The 14,100-nt window shown below is 26.8% G+C and overlaps 1 long non-coding RNA gene across 1 annotated transcript; it reads left to right on the top strand.

The window, feature by feature from the left end:
* The first annotated feature begins 7,666 nt into the window (after positions 1 to 7,666).
* Positions 7,667 to 13,827, top strand: LOC135927182 (uncharacterized). The gene is made up of 4 exons (XR_010571976.1): positions 7,667 to 7,705; positions 10,622 to 10,849; positions 13,449 to 13,548; positions 13,589 to 13,827. It is a non-coding gene; the product is annotated as an uncharacterized LOC135927182 (long non-coding RNA).
* The last annotated feature ends 273 nt before the right edge of the window (positions 13,828 to 14,100 follow it).

The following is a 14,100-nucleotide window of genomic DNA, read 5'->3' on the forward strand; positions in this document are numbered from 1 at the left end:
ATTTATATACGTATGTATTGTAATTTTATTTTTAATCTTTGTTCGGCCAAGTTTCGCAATTATTTTTAATACCTAAAGATGGATTTTTATATTCATTTTAGGAAATATTTATAAAGATGTAGCTTTGTTTTTTTTCACCTGATAGAATGAAAATTACATGTGTTGAAATTGCGTTTCACACATAGACAATGTTTTCCCATTACATTATTATATGTAAAATCATTATTTCCTAATTACCATGAATCATACCCTAATAATGTATATTATAGCTAGTAGTTCTCAAATGTCTTAAAATGAATAAATTATTATGTTTTGCGGATATTACATTGTCCATATTAATGTTCCGTAGATTATAAATGCAGATACCCCAATGTACATGTCATTATTGATAATGTCTGTTTTGGCGATTTTATATTGAAATGTACTGGAGTTATTATATTATAAATCATTATAAGGGAAGTTGATTCGATAAATTCCCTGAACATCTTCAAGGCGTCCCAATACAATTATAATGGGTGAGTCGATACAATTCAAAGAGGTGATTCGATACAATTCAAAGGGGCGATTCGATACAACACCACCACAAAGAGAGGGACGCTGGGCTTGTGAAGGGTGGGCGTGTTGTAGCTGTTGAAAAAAAGAAGAAATAAATTTAATATAATACATCAAATGTCAGTTATTTTCTGACAGGAAAATTAAGTTTTCCTTGGGGGAAGAAGAGGAGATAAGGATCACGGGGTGTATTTCATTGTTCGGAAAAACCTGTAGTTGGAGATTAAGAGATGAATTAGATGTCAGCTGTGGACCTTTGGATGTCAGCTGTGGACCCTTGAGAAATGAAGAATTGGATAATTATATTATGTTATATTTTTCTACATATTTTATGTTAGATTGTTGTGGTTTTATTGGAAATAAAGATAATTATGTTAAAAAAAAAAAAAAAAAAAATAAGTTAAAGTAAGGTAATTTTATATTAAAAATTTAAAATTTTTTTTAAAAAAATAAGTTAAAGTAAATTAATTTTATATTAAAAATTAAAATTTTTTAAAAGAAAAATTTAAAATAAATCTCCCGTTGCAGCTGATATCCACATATTCCGAACGATAAGACACATGGAAACTACCAGTCGATTAGTCGATCTGGGATCCTGCTACATTCAGATTACCTTGATACCCAAGAATACCGGCATGACGATACCAGCCACGATGGTACTAGATAATTCGATGATGTCTGGGGGTCCCCGTACCAAGAAATGCTTCCATTGTCGAAGCAATGACCATATTCGAAGCCAGTGCCCAAGTTTAGGAAGAGACGGGCGATCGCCTCTAGCCCCTATCAATGACAACACCATTGGACTATCAACCAGGCAGTATCGAAGGAGAGTGGAAGACTCAACGCGGGGGACAGCTCCATTTGCTCCTATACGACAAGCGCCGTCAGCCAACAGGGGTGCCCTGATTGGTACCTCCAGCGGAAGTTCCAGCAGCACGTCAAACCCCCCCCCCCCCCCCATCGACAACATTCTTCAGCGAGCGGTCGATAGCATTCAAGGGCCTACGCCGACGACGTCAGCTTTTTCTGCGGAAGCTCCACGTATAGATGACATGGACTTGTGAGAGAATCAATTACTCTCATGAGGGCTCCCCAAAATATCCGCTGCACCCAGACACCTGTTAAATTTATACTTTTTTTTCGTTGTTTGGCGTGCCACAGCCCATAAAGGGGTGGCATGTCATAAATAATACATTTATCGGATAATGTCAATCATATTTTTATCTATGTTTTGTATTTAGTTAGAAAAATGTCAGTCATTTTTCAAATATTAGAAATTAATAGATATTATATTTTTGTGAAAAAAGAAAATCACTTTTTTAATTTTTATCACTTTTGAATTTTATTAATTTTTGATTTTTGTGACTTTGCAAATTTTGATAACCTTTTTTTTATTGTAATAAAACCTTTTGAAATTATGATAATATTTTTGCGCTTTTAATATTTGACCCTTGTAATTTGCTGAATATTTTTATTTAATAAAGATATAAATCCAAAAATTAGTTCGCGTGGCATTTAATTTATAAGTTTTAATTTAGTTCATTAATTGATAGTTTTCATTCTGAGTTTGTTCTTATATTAGAATTTCGTTTTAGTAATTTTTTCTGATATAATTAACATTTGAACCCCTCTTGTTTCCTCTTGTGTTTTTTGTCACTTTCTATCTTACACCTTTTAAGTTAAATATAAAAGTATAGAAATCCTTAAACTCATGTATCTGTATAGTTTTTAGTACATTGCCTTGTCAAAATTTCTCTTATGTAATATGCATACAACAAAAATTTTGTTTTACTTTAAAACCGAATGAACCCACTCTTTCGATCTTGGTCAGCTGGCAACAATATTACAAGTTACCTTAAATATAACAAAAATGCCCTTTACTCTCAATTATATAACTTAACAACCCAAAATAATTCTTTCTAATAATATTAAATAAATACCATTGACCATTAACGACGATCCATATTTAACATAATTATCTTTATTTCCAATAAAACCACAACAATCTAACATAAAATATGTAGAAAAATATAACATAATATAATTATCCAATTCTTCATTTCTCAAGGGTCCACAGCTGACATCCAAAGGTCCACAGCTGACATCTAATTCAATATCTCTTAATCTCCAACTACAGGTTTTTCCGAACAATGAAATACACCCCTATAACACCATTCATTGAGTTTTCTAAATTTTGGGTTACTGATTAATGTTCGAACAAAATTATAATAAGAATATTCATGTTGTAACTAAAAATGGCTCAGGACCCGAATTCGGTTTCAGGGATTATATATCTAATTTTTATAACACAAAAATGTAAAAATATAATTTATATTTAAAGATGTTAAATTAAAATTTCAGTGAAGATGTACCCTAGATAAGTGACAATTGTCATAATCGTTATTTTTAAAGATTATTGAAATATTTTGACGCAAGTGTGTAAAAATATAGATTGTAAATATGTTAAATTAAAATTTTAGTGAAGATGTACCCTAGATAAGTGGCAATTGTCATAATCGTTATTTTTATAGTTTTTTAAATTTTTTTGACGTAAATGGGCAAAATAAGTATTGCTAACATGTTAAAATAAAATTTTAGTGAAGATGAACCATAGATAAGTGACAAATGTCATAATCGTTGTTTTTAAAGTTTTTTGACGTAAATGGGCTAAGATAAGTATTGCTAACATGTTTAAATAAAATTTTAGAGAAGATGTACCATAGATAAGTGACAATTGTCATATTCGTTGTTTTTAAAGTTTTTTGACGTAAATGGGCTAAAATATGTATTGCTAACATATTTAAATTAAATTTTAGTGAAGATGTACAATATATAAGTGTCAATTGTCATAATCGTTGTTTTTAAAGTTTTTAAATTTTTTTGACACAAATGGGCTAAGATAAGTATTGCTAACATGTTTAAATAACATTTTAGTGAAGATGTACAATACATAAGTGACAATTGTCATAATCGTTATTTTAAAGTTTTTAAAATTCTTTTGACGTAAATGGGCTAAGATAAGTATTGCTAACATGTTAAAATAAAATTTTAGTGAAGATGTACCATCGATAAGTGACAATTGTCATAATCGTTGTTTTTAAAGATTTTTAAATTTTTTGACGTAAATGGGCTAAGATAAGTATTGCTTACATGCTTAAATAAAATTTTAGTGAAGATGTACCATAGATAAGTGACAATTGTCATAATAGTTGTTTCTTGACGTAAATGGGCTATACTATAATAAGTATTGCTAATATGTTAAAATAAAACTTCAGTGAAGATGTACTCTAGATACAGGGTTTCCCATTCAAAAAAGGAAAAGTCCCAATCAAAAAGGGAAAATCGTAATTTTTTAAAATTTTTCTTAAACTTTTATTTTTGTTATTCCTTCTTAATTTATTTCTAAATTTTTGCGATTTCTTTACGTTATTTTTCTTACTGTATCTTTTCTCAATTTATTTATAACTTTTTGCGATTTTCTTTACTTTTATTTTTCTTACTATATCTTCTCTCAATTTATTTTTCTTCTCATTTTGATAATTCTTTTGTATTTTTAAAAATATTTATAAATTTAGGTCCAATTTTTTAACAATTTTTTACGTTTTGTTTTCATTATACATACAATATTAGGTCCGTGAAGTTGTAAGAACGATGTAAGGATCAATTAACAAAACCTATGCTATTATTTAGAGTCTTAATTGATCCTAATTGATCTTCAAACCAGACATCAGCAGAATTAAAGGTTATGGAGTTATAAGCAAAATAATGAAAGTGCGAAGATTTGCAGCTGTAAGAATGATTTGAGGATCAATTACCGAAACCTATACCATTGTATAGCCCGTTAATTGATCCTAATTGATCTTCTATCCGGAAAGCAGCGGAATAAACCGTTACTGAGTTATGAGCAAATTAAGAAAGTGCTGGCACTTAGCTAAAACCAAAAATATAAAATATCACGATCTGAAATTTGGCAATTATTTAGGCTTTAATTTGTGCGTTAATAATTTCCAAACCGGATATCGATATCACTAACCGCAACCGAGTTATGACCTGTTTTTAAAGCGTGAAGTTGTAAGAATTTTTTTAAAAAGTGAGGATCAATTACCAAAAACTATACCAAATTGTGGTGCGTTAATTGATCCTCCAGAATCTTTAAACCGCATATCAACAGAATGAACCGTTCGTGAGTTATAAGCAAAATAGAAAAATTTTGGCACCTTGCCAAAATTAAAAATTTGAGCAATCATTTTTTTAGTTATAGCCAATATTTAGTACCTTAATTGATCCTCCGTATTCTTCAAACGGAATGTCAAAAAAATTAAAGGAAAGTGAGTTTATCAACAATAAATATTTCAAGGTCAAATTTCGACCTGACAAATTATGGATATTCATTTTTTAGTTCTCCGTTGATAACAAGAAGTTTAATAGCCGAAATTAAAATGTAAAAGTTAATAACAAAATTAATAAAAACAAATTACGGTACACTAAAACAAAATCTAGTGCAGCGACAGACATTCTATTAATTTTGCCATTATTTAATCATTGTAAATTTTTTTTTTATGAGCTTACTAAATGTTTCAAGGTCAAATTTATTCCACTGAAATTATATATGAACTGTCCTATTAAATTTTATCGTTTAAAAGGCCAATGATAAAGCTCGAAAGCCTATTATATTATTCTTATAAAAGTATATTACTTTTTTATTGATAGATCTTAACTATTTTAAAAAATATTAGAAGAATGTAAGTAAACTTGAATTACAAGTAGCTATCTAGAAAAATTATGTATTATTTAATTTAGCCAAGTATATCGGCCTTTATGGCTTTTGTACTTGTCGTTATATTTTAATCTAAGTCGAAGATTTTTTATGTAATATAATAGAGAAGGAATGGTGAATAATATTATGTACGAATAGTAATATATAAATCAGAAAAAGCAACAACAGTATAATTTGTTTTAATCACGATATATATTTATAAGTGTGGGGCAGGGTTGGGCAGTATCGCGGATATTTGTATCTAAGATACTTTTTAAACTTTGGAAAGTATCTTGTATCCAGTATCTAAGATACATGTTATGTAAAAGTATTTGTATCTTAACCAACTTTGTATTCAAAAAGATACAGATACTTTTAAAAAAATTTATATTGGTTAATTTAAATAGTATTAAAATTTAAAAAGATATTGTTTAAGATTTAAATGAAAAATTTAATCAAAATTTAGATATTTTAAGATAATTTTTGATATATGACATTGGTCTTCATATAGCAATTTGCTAACAATTAGAACTACCATATTTGAATCGTTTTATGTCTATTTTAAAATTATGGAAGAAGAAAATAGAATAATATGTTTATCTTCGTCTTCAGATGATTCTTCAACCGAAAATTATAACAATAAATTTAAACTAAGCATACTTAATGGCAAATTTTTTGAAGTACTTCAAGATGATCATAATAAAGAAATTCATCGTGACTTTGGTATTGACGAAAAAGTTATAGCAACTGTTACAGATAACGGCTCTAACTTTAAGAAAGCTTTCAAGGAGTTTGGATATTCTATGGAAGCTGTAGAGAATGACCTTGACAACAATGATGATGAATGTATAGAATTCGAAATCATTGAAAGTATTATTTAATACTTCTTTAAAATTTATTATATATTGTAAATTTAGTAAAATTTTTATTCAAATAAAATTATTATTTGTTTATTTAAGGGTCTAAAGAAGCCTCAATAACATTGCCTCAACACATTCGTTGTTTGTGCCATACGATAAGTCTAATTGCCACAACAGATGTCGAGAGAGTTATTATACTAACATTTCTAAAATTCATCATCCTGCAATAGCTAAATGTACTAAGCTATGGGATGCAAATAATAGACTTAAAACTGTAGAACTTATCAAAGCATAGGAAAACAATAAGTTACGCCTTGTTGCACTAGATGGAATAGTTTGTATGATAGTCTTCATAGTTTATTAAAATTTAAAAGCGAACTTCCTAAATTATGTCAAAAATTAGAATTTCCTAAATTAAGAGATATTGAAATTCAATATTTAGAAGAATATTGCAATATAATGGCCCCATTGGCTATAGCGATTGACAAAATACAGAGTGAAATCAACTGCTATTATGGAGAGCTCCAATTTTAAATGTCGTTAAAAAAAAATACAAATTTAATTCAAACCAATCTACAATTTTGCAAACCATTAGCTGTTGCCATAGAAAATTATTTAAATAAAAGATTTAAAAATATATATGATTTTGATAACAATTTTAAAAGTGCATTTTTGGCAACTATTTCTTATCCCTATTTTAAAAATCGTTGGATTGATGGTGAAAAAGAAAAAAATACCTTCAGGATTTGTTATTACATGAAGTTTTAATTGTTTTTAAAAATAATATTGAAATTAATACTTCAACAAAATCTTCAATTGATGAAGATGATGATTACTTTTGCCTTAAAGTACCACATCCAATTCTAATAATTCAATAAATGATATTGAAATAGAGGTCCTAAATTATATGAAAGATGACAGGCGGAGTATAAATATAAATATAACACAATATTACTCTCCTCAGCCCCCGTTGAAAGATTATTTAGCTTTGCTAATATGGTTAATAGACCAAATCGTCAAAGATTGAACGAAAAATTAATAATATTAAAAAATAATGCTGATTTATGATGCTGATTTATTATTATTTACTAATTATATAATTATTAAATGGAATATCGCATTATCTTTTATAATAAATTTGTTATTTTCTACAATTTATTTTAAATTTTTTTTATAAATTTATATTATAGATAAGAAAATAAAGCTTTTATCTTATATCTTATCGAAATTTTTCAAAAGTATCTAGTATCTTGTATCTTAAATACAAAATTTTATAAAGTATCTGTATCTGTATCCGAATACAATTTTCTGAAAATTTGCCCAACCCTGGCGTGGGGGCGTTGTGTTCTAATTAATTACTGTTGTTGTGTTTAATATCATTTTTTTCTAATATTAATAAATATGCTAGAAATTATTTTTTTATTAATTATAATGTTTAATTAATTTTAAATATTAACCAGATGTGTTAATAAATCAATCTTTTTCATTAACTAAAATTCTTTTAAAAATCATAAATAAATATTCCATCGTAATTTTGGTAAGATTTTTAAATTTTATTTTTTAAATTATATGGGTTCATTTAGTACAGGGGAACGTTAGGACACTCTGATTATAATTTGAGCTATTATTTATAAGACTGGAAATTTGAGCTTAACATAGATAATTACGTCATACATGATTAGCTAAAAAAAATTTGAAAAATATTTAGTATTTTAATTTTTACAGAAGAAGTTTTGGCATACCAAAATTAATATAAAATATTTGCCTTTATCGTTTCAAAAATCATAATAAATAGATTTTAGGAAAGTTTAAACCTATTTCCCAATCTGGCAAACTTCTGGAATCAAGGTTGATATTTATAAAGTTAGTGGGCTCGGTCATAGTTGGTCATAGTATAGTTGGGATACGCCATTTTAGCTCATTTTATAATTTTATTATTAATTTATTATTTTGAATAATGAATAATTAAATACTTATCTTTCACTATGTTTATGATTAAATGAAATTTTTTTTTACAATTTTTTTTTTCTCAAAATAAATTTGCTAAATTTTGCTAAAATTTTTTTTATATAGTTATTGATTATGAATTACACTATCAATAAAATCATATGTGTCATATCTAGTCTTACTGGATTATTGATTTTAAATTTTTTAATTTATTTAGACCTCTATTTCACGAGTGTCCCAACTATCACATATGTGTGTCCCAACGTACACAGAGTCTGTCATGGTTGGGGCAAAAAAAATTTTTTTCTTTTAAATTAAATTTTCTAAAAAAATATAATCTTTATAAAATATATATTAATTATTTCAAATAGCCAATACTTCTGGGATTCAGAAGATGTTTTAATTATTCAGATAAGTCTATTAATAATAAAATTATTAAGGTTTGAAAGTGTCCCAACCATCCCCGCTCTATAATCACTCAATAAGCAGGCATATTAGCTAATCTTGTTTAACGGTTAGTAAAAGCAAAACAAAGATAAATTTTTATCGAAATGTTTTTTTACAAACTCAAAAAATGATATAAATCATGTGTTCATAACATAAAAAAACTATTTTCATTCTTAACTTCTTTGACGTTCGTGTTAATTAAAGTTTAAAAATATCAAAATTTTTTACAAACACCCTATAAAAATTTACAAATATTGTTTTTAATTATAAAAAAAATTAACCAGTTCCCACATGTGATTAATAAATCAATTATATATATAATTTTATTTTTTAGTGATTTCTTAAAAAAAATATATTTAATTAACACATTAAGAATAAATAAAATTTTTAAAGCATCTAATCAAAATATCAAGAAAAAAAATTTTTTTTTGTACTTAGACTAGAGATCAGTCCGGCCCGTACCTTGGTTTATTTTTTAAAAAATAAATGGGGGCTGGATCGGATTTAATATTTTTTTTAAAAAAATCTAGCTGGTACCTGGTCTTGGAAATTTTTTTAAATATTTGAATTTTACGTTATATTTTTTATTTAAAATAAAAATATTTGATTATACTTATATAGCAATATCTTTTATTTTGAGTAATTATAAAAATAAATTTCTATATTTAAATAAATTCAGGCCGGGTCAGCAAAACTTTTTTAAAAAAATTTCGGGCCCAGCCGGGCTTGAAAAATTAGGCCCGATTTATACCTTTCTTAAAGAAAATATATCAAACAACCATTTCCATTACGTCTCCAAATTCCTCTTACATTTACAATTATTCATGCAAAAACTAAATTCAGACTCCCTCCCATTAGCTCCAGTATGGCCATTTAATCCATAATGGCCAAGATTTTAGTTCTGATAAAAATGCTCAATTTTTTAAATTATATAGCGTAAAGTCCAAATATTATATTATGAATAAAATCCGTCAAAAAAATAACAGTAGATATGGAAATCTAGCCTGGGGCATATCTGCACCACATTAATATAAAAAATAAAAATATGCTGTGTGATGCTATAAGATCAAAAAACAACGATCTTTATTATTACTTTGAAGAAATTCATAATAAAAATGAGAAATAGTTATAATTATGAAAATTCTCATTCTCTAGTCGACGACTCAAGTTTCTAGTCGATTTAAGTATATAGACATGAGTTCACGACTCGAGTTCATAACTCAAATCAATTTGGGTCAATTTTTTCGACCCAAAATTTGGCTCAAGACTCTTTCGATTAACAACACTAGGCTAAAAATCTTATAATTTTCAAATTTATAGAAATTAAAAAAATATATATAATATTGTTAAACGATTCTATTTGTGCCCATTTTTTAAAACGGCTAACTCAGTATGTTCCGAAAAAATCTTAGCAAGCCTGAAAATTTGTTCATACATGGTACAAAGGTTTGGACATTTATTAGACAAATCTCGAGGCGCAGTCAATTTATTTTGGCTAAAATATTAGTTAGCCTTTTTTATTTTAAAATCGGCTCAAATCAAGCCCATTAACAACACTAATAATATGGTATTTTATAAAATATTTCCCCATATTTTTTAAAATATAAATAATTTCTGAGGATCGAAAAATTGGAAATAAAAAAAATAATAAGTGAATGAATATAATACATTGTTTTATGATACGAAATTTATATATATTTTTTATTTTTAACTTTTATAGACAATAATGGCGTTTTAAAATATTTGGCCCCGGTCGGGTATCGAAATTTTTTTTGTTAGGGCCGACTCTGCCCTGATATATTTAAAAAATAATTATACGGCCCGGCCTGTGAAAACCAGGGATGCAAACCTGGCAATCAAATTTGTAATAAAAAAATATGTCAATATATGAGTAAAATTTATTTTATTAAGAAAATTCATTTCAATTATTCGAATAAGTCGAATCGAATACAAATGGTAGATTTTATTATTTGTACCTTACAAATAGCTTTCACATTCGATTCGAATTCGTTTTTGAAAAGGACTTATCTTTATGAATATTTATCAATATATCTTCTAGATTATAATGGCATCGCCAGGGAGACAGCCAGCGGTGACACTTTCAATTCTAAAATCTATCTTTTCTAAATACAAATTTGAGATTCAACAAAATCTAAACCACTCGTCAGCAACAATCTGGAAGATAATAAGCAAGGAGTTATTAGCTATGATGAGCCCAAAACTACTCTATAATTATGCCTCACAAAATCGAAATAATTGTCTAGATATTTTGGAAATACAGAAAGAAGTAAATATATCATTATTTATATATCTTCTGGTGAAAGTTAAATAAGGTTAATTTTGTGATTTCACTTATTTTAATTTATGTAATGATTTTAACTGCCCCCACTGCATTTAATGAAGATGCCCTAGAAATCTATCATTTTAGCTTATAAATCATAATATATTTAATTATTTCTTGTTTCAATTATATAAATTTTAATTAAAAAAATATATTTTTTTGCTACGTAAAGAATAACACCCTCCCCACCCCTGGTAATGTAAATCTTGGTAACAAATATAGTAAATATATATTTGCAATAATCTAACCTAACCAATAAGTTTGCAATTTTTAAAAAAAATAATCATGTGGGGACATGGTCGGGACTAATAAATTTTAGCCGCATGGATATTTTAATAAAGATGAGGAATAAATACTTTTTTATTTTATTTTATAAATATATTAAAATATTTCATATTTGTAAGGTAAATATTATTGATCCGAATATGCCTGATAGTCCCTAGTTAATAATACAATTAATATCTTCTTAAAATATAATAAAATATGATACATAGAGATCATGGAGAGTCGGCGCAAGCGGCTTGTCAGTTCAGCGATTTTTATTTAAAAACCAGACATGTTTAGACATTCAAATTTAGTGATATAATTTACATTGGTAAGCGGAAAATAAATCCCCGGAAAAAAAAATTCCCGAAAATAATTGCCCAGGAACAAAATCCCCCCCAAATAAATATCCCCTGGAAAATAATTCCCCGAAAAAAAAATCTTAGGAAAAAATTCCCATAGAAAATTTTTCCCCGGAAATAAATTCCCTATTTTTTAGATTTTAAATTAAATACAGAGGAAAATCAATTTCCGGAAAATTATACCGGGAAAAAGATCCTCGAATATTTTTTTTTAAAATTATCAAAAATAACCTTGCCGCTGATTAACGAAAATATTTCTAAAAAATTATAATCAGTATTTTCTGAAAGTTAAGTATTTATTCTCGACACGTTTGAGGATTTTTTTTAGCATTATTTATGTTTTAATTCTAAGCGATATAGGGCTGTCTTAAAATATGAGACATCTCGGAAAGAAAACATGATAGCTTTTTATAGAAATAGATGTAAATTATGCGTGCAATTTAAAATTGAAAAAAAAAGGTGAAAACAAATTTTTTCCTAGAAATAGGGAGATTATTTCCATAATCTAGTTTTAATATATATTTCAATTAATCTATTTTTGAAGACAATGATTTAAATTTTTAATATATTTTTAAAAACTTCATAGAAAATGATTAATAATTTGTGTAAAAATAAATATTTTTTTATAATAATATTTTTTTAAAATTAAAATTTGATTTTCAATAATAATATCTAATAGTAGATGATAGGATTTAATTTCGTTGATTTTCTCGAAAATTTAACATATTTTATTTAGGGATTTTTTTTCCTACTTTGTTAATTTTCTAAAAATAATTTAATATTTTATAAGGAACAAAAACTAAGGGAATTTTTTCCGGGGAATATTTTTTTAAGAATTATTTTCCTGTCATTTTTTTGGGGGGAATTATTTTACGCAACCTCTGGTTGCGCTATAATTACCTAATGTATATTACTAATAAATTGAATAACTGAGAACCAAGTATTATATAGTTAAAATAATTTATAATCGTTATAGATAGCTTTCTAACGGATATTACACAATATCCGTTAATCGAATTGAATAACCAGGGATATTACACAATATCCGTACATCGAATTGAATAACTGAGAACCAAGTATTATATAGTTAAAATAATTTATAATCTTTATAGATATCTTTCTAACGGATATTACACAATATCCGTTAATCGAATTGAATAACCAGGGATATTACACAATATCCGTACATCGAATTAAATAACTGAGAACCAAGTATTTTATAGTTAAAATAATTTATAATCTTTATAGATAGCTTTCTAACGGATATTACACAATATCTGTAAATCGAATTGAATAACCAGGGATATTACACAATATCCGTACATCGAATTGAATAACTGAGAACCAAGTATTATATAGTTAAAATAATTTATAATCTTTATAGATAGCTTTCTAACGGATATTACACAATATCTGTAAATCGAATTGAATAACCAGGGATATTACACAATATCCATACATCGAATTGAATAACTGAGAACCAAGTATTATATAGTTAAAATAATTTATAATCTTTATAGATAGCTTTCTAACGGATATTACACAATATCTGTAAATCGAATTGAATAACCAGGGATATTACACAATATCTGTACATCGAATTGAATAACTGAGAACCAAGTATTATATAGTTAAAATAATTTATAATCTTTATAGATAGCTTTCTAAGGGATATTACACAATATCTGTAAATCTAATTGAATAACCAGGGATATTACACAATATCTGTACATCGAATTGAATAACTGAGAACCAAGTATTATATAGTTTATAATCTTTATAGATAGCTTTCTAACGGATATTACACAATATCTGTAAATCGAATTGAATAAACAGGGATATTACACAATATCTGTACATCGAATTGAATAACTGAGAACCAAGTATTATATAGTTAAAATAATTTATAATCTTTATAGATAGCTTTCTAAGGGATATTACACAATATCTGTAAATCGAATTGAATAACCAGGGATATTACACAATATCTGTACATCGAATTGAATAACTGAGAACCAAGTATTATATAGTTAAAATAATTTATAATCTTTATATATAGCTTTCTCAGGGATATTAGATAACGTTATGATCTTTTCCCTGATCTCGGGCCTTCCCGTACCTACAACAACAACCTGACGATTGGATGAAATCTCAATCAATTCCACATATCTCCTATGAAATATCCAAGGGTATTCAAGCCGAAAAATTTAAACAACATTAATTAGAACACAACGCCCCCACGCTTATAATAAATATATATCGTGATTATAACAAATATATATTACTATTCGTACATAATATTATTCACCATTCCTTCCCTATTATATTACATAAAAAATCTTCGACTTAGATTAAAATATAACGACAAGTACAAAAGCCATAAAGGCCGATATACTTGGCTAAATTAAATAATACATAATTTTTCTAGATAGCTACTTGTAATTCAAGTTTACTTACATTCTTCTATTTTTTAAAATAGTTAAGATCTATCAAAAAAAAAGGAATATACTTTTATAAGAATAATATAATAGGCTTTCGAGCTTTATCATTGGCCTTTTAAACGATAAAATT

Source organism: Gordionus sp. m RMFG-2023, chromosome 3 (assembly GCF_954871325.1).
Source record: "Gordionus sp. m RMFG-2023 chromosome 3, tfGorSpeb1-WG-v2, whole genome shotgun sequence".
Taxonomy (NCBI): Eukaryota; Metazoa; Nematomorpha; class Gordioida; order Chordodea; family Parachordodidae; genus Gordionus; species Gordionus sp. m RMFG-2023.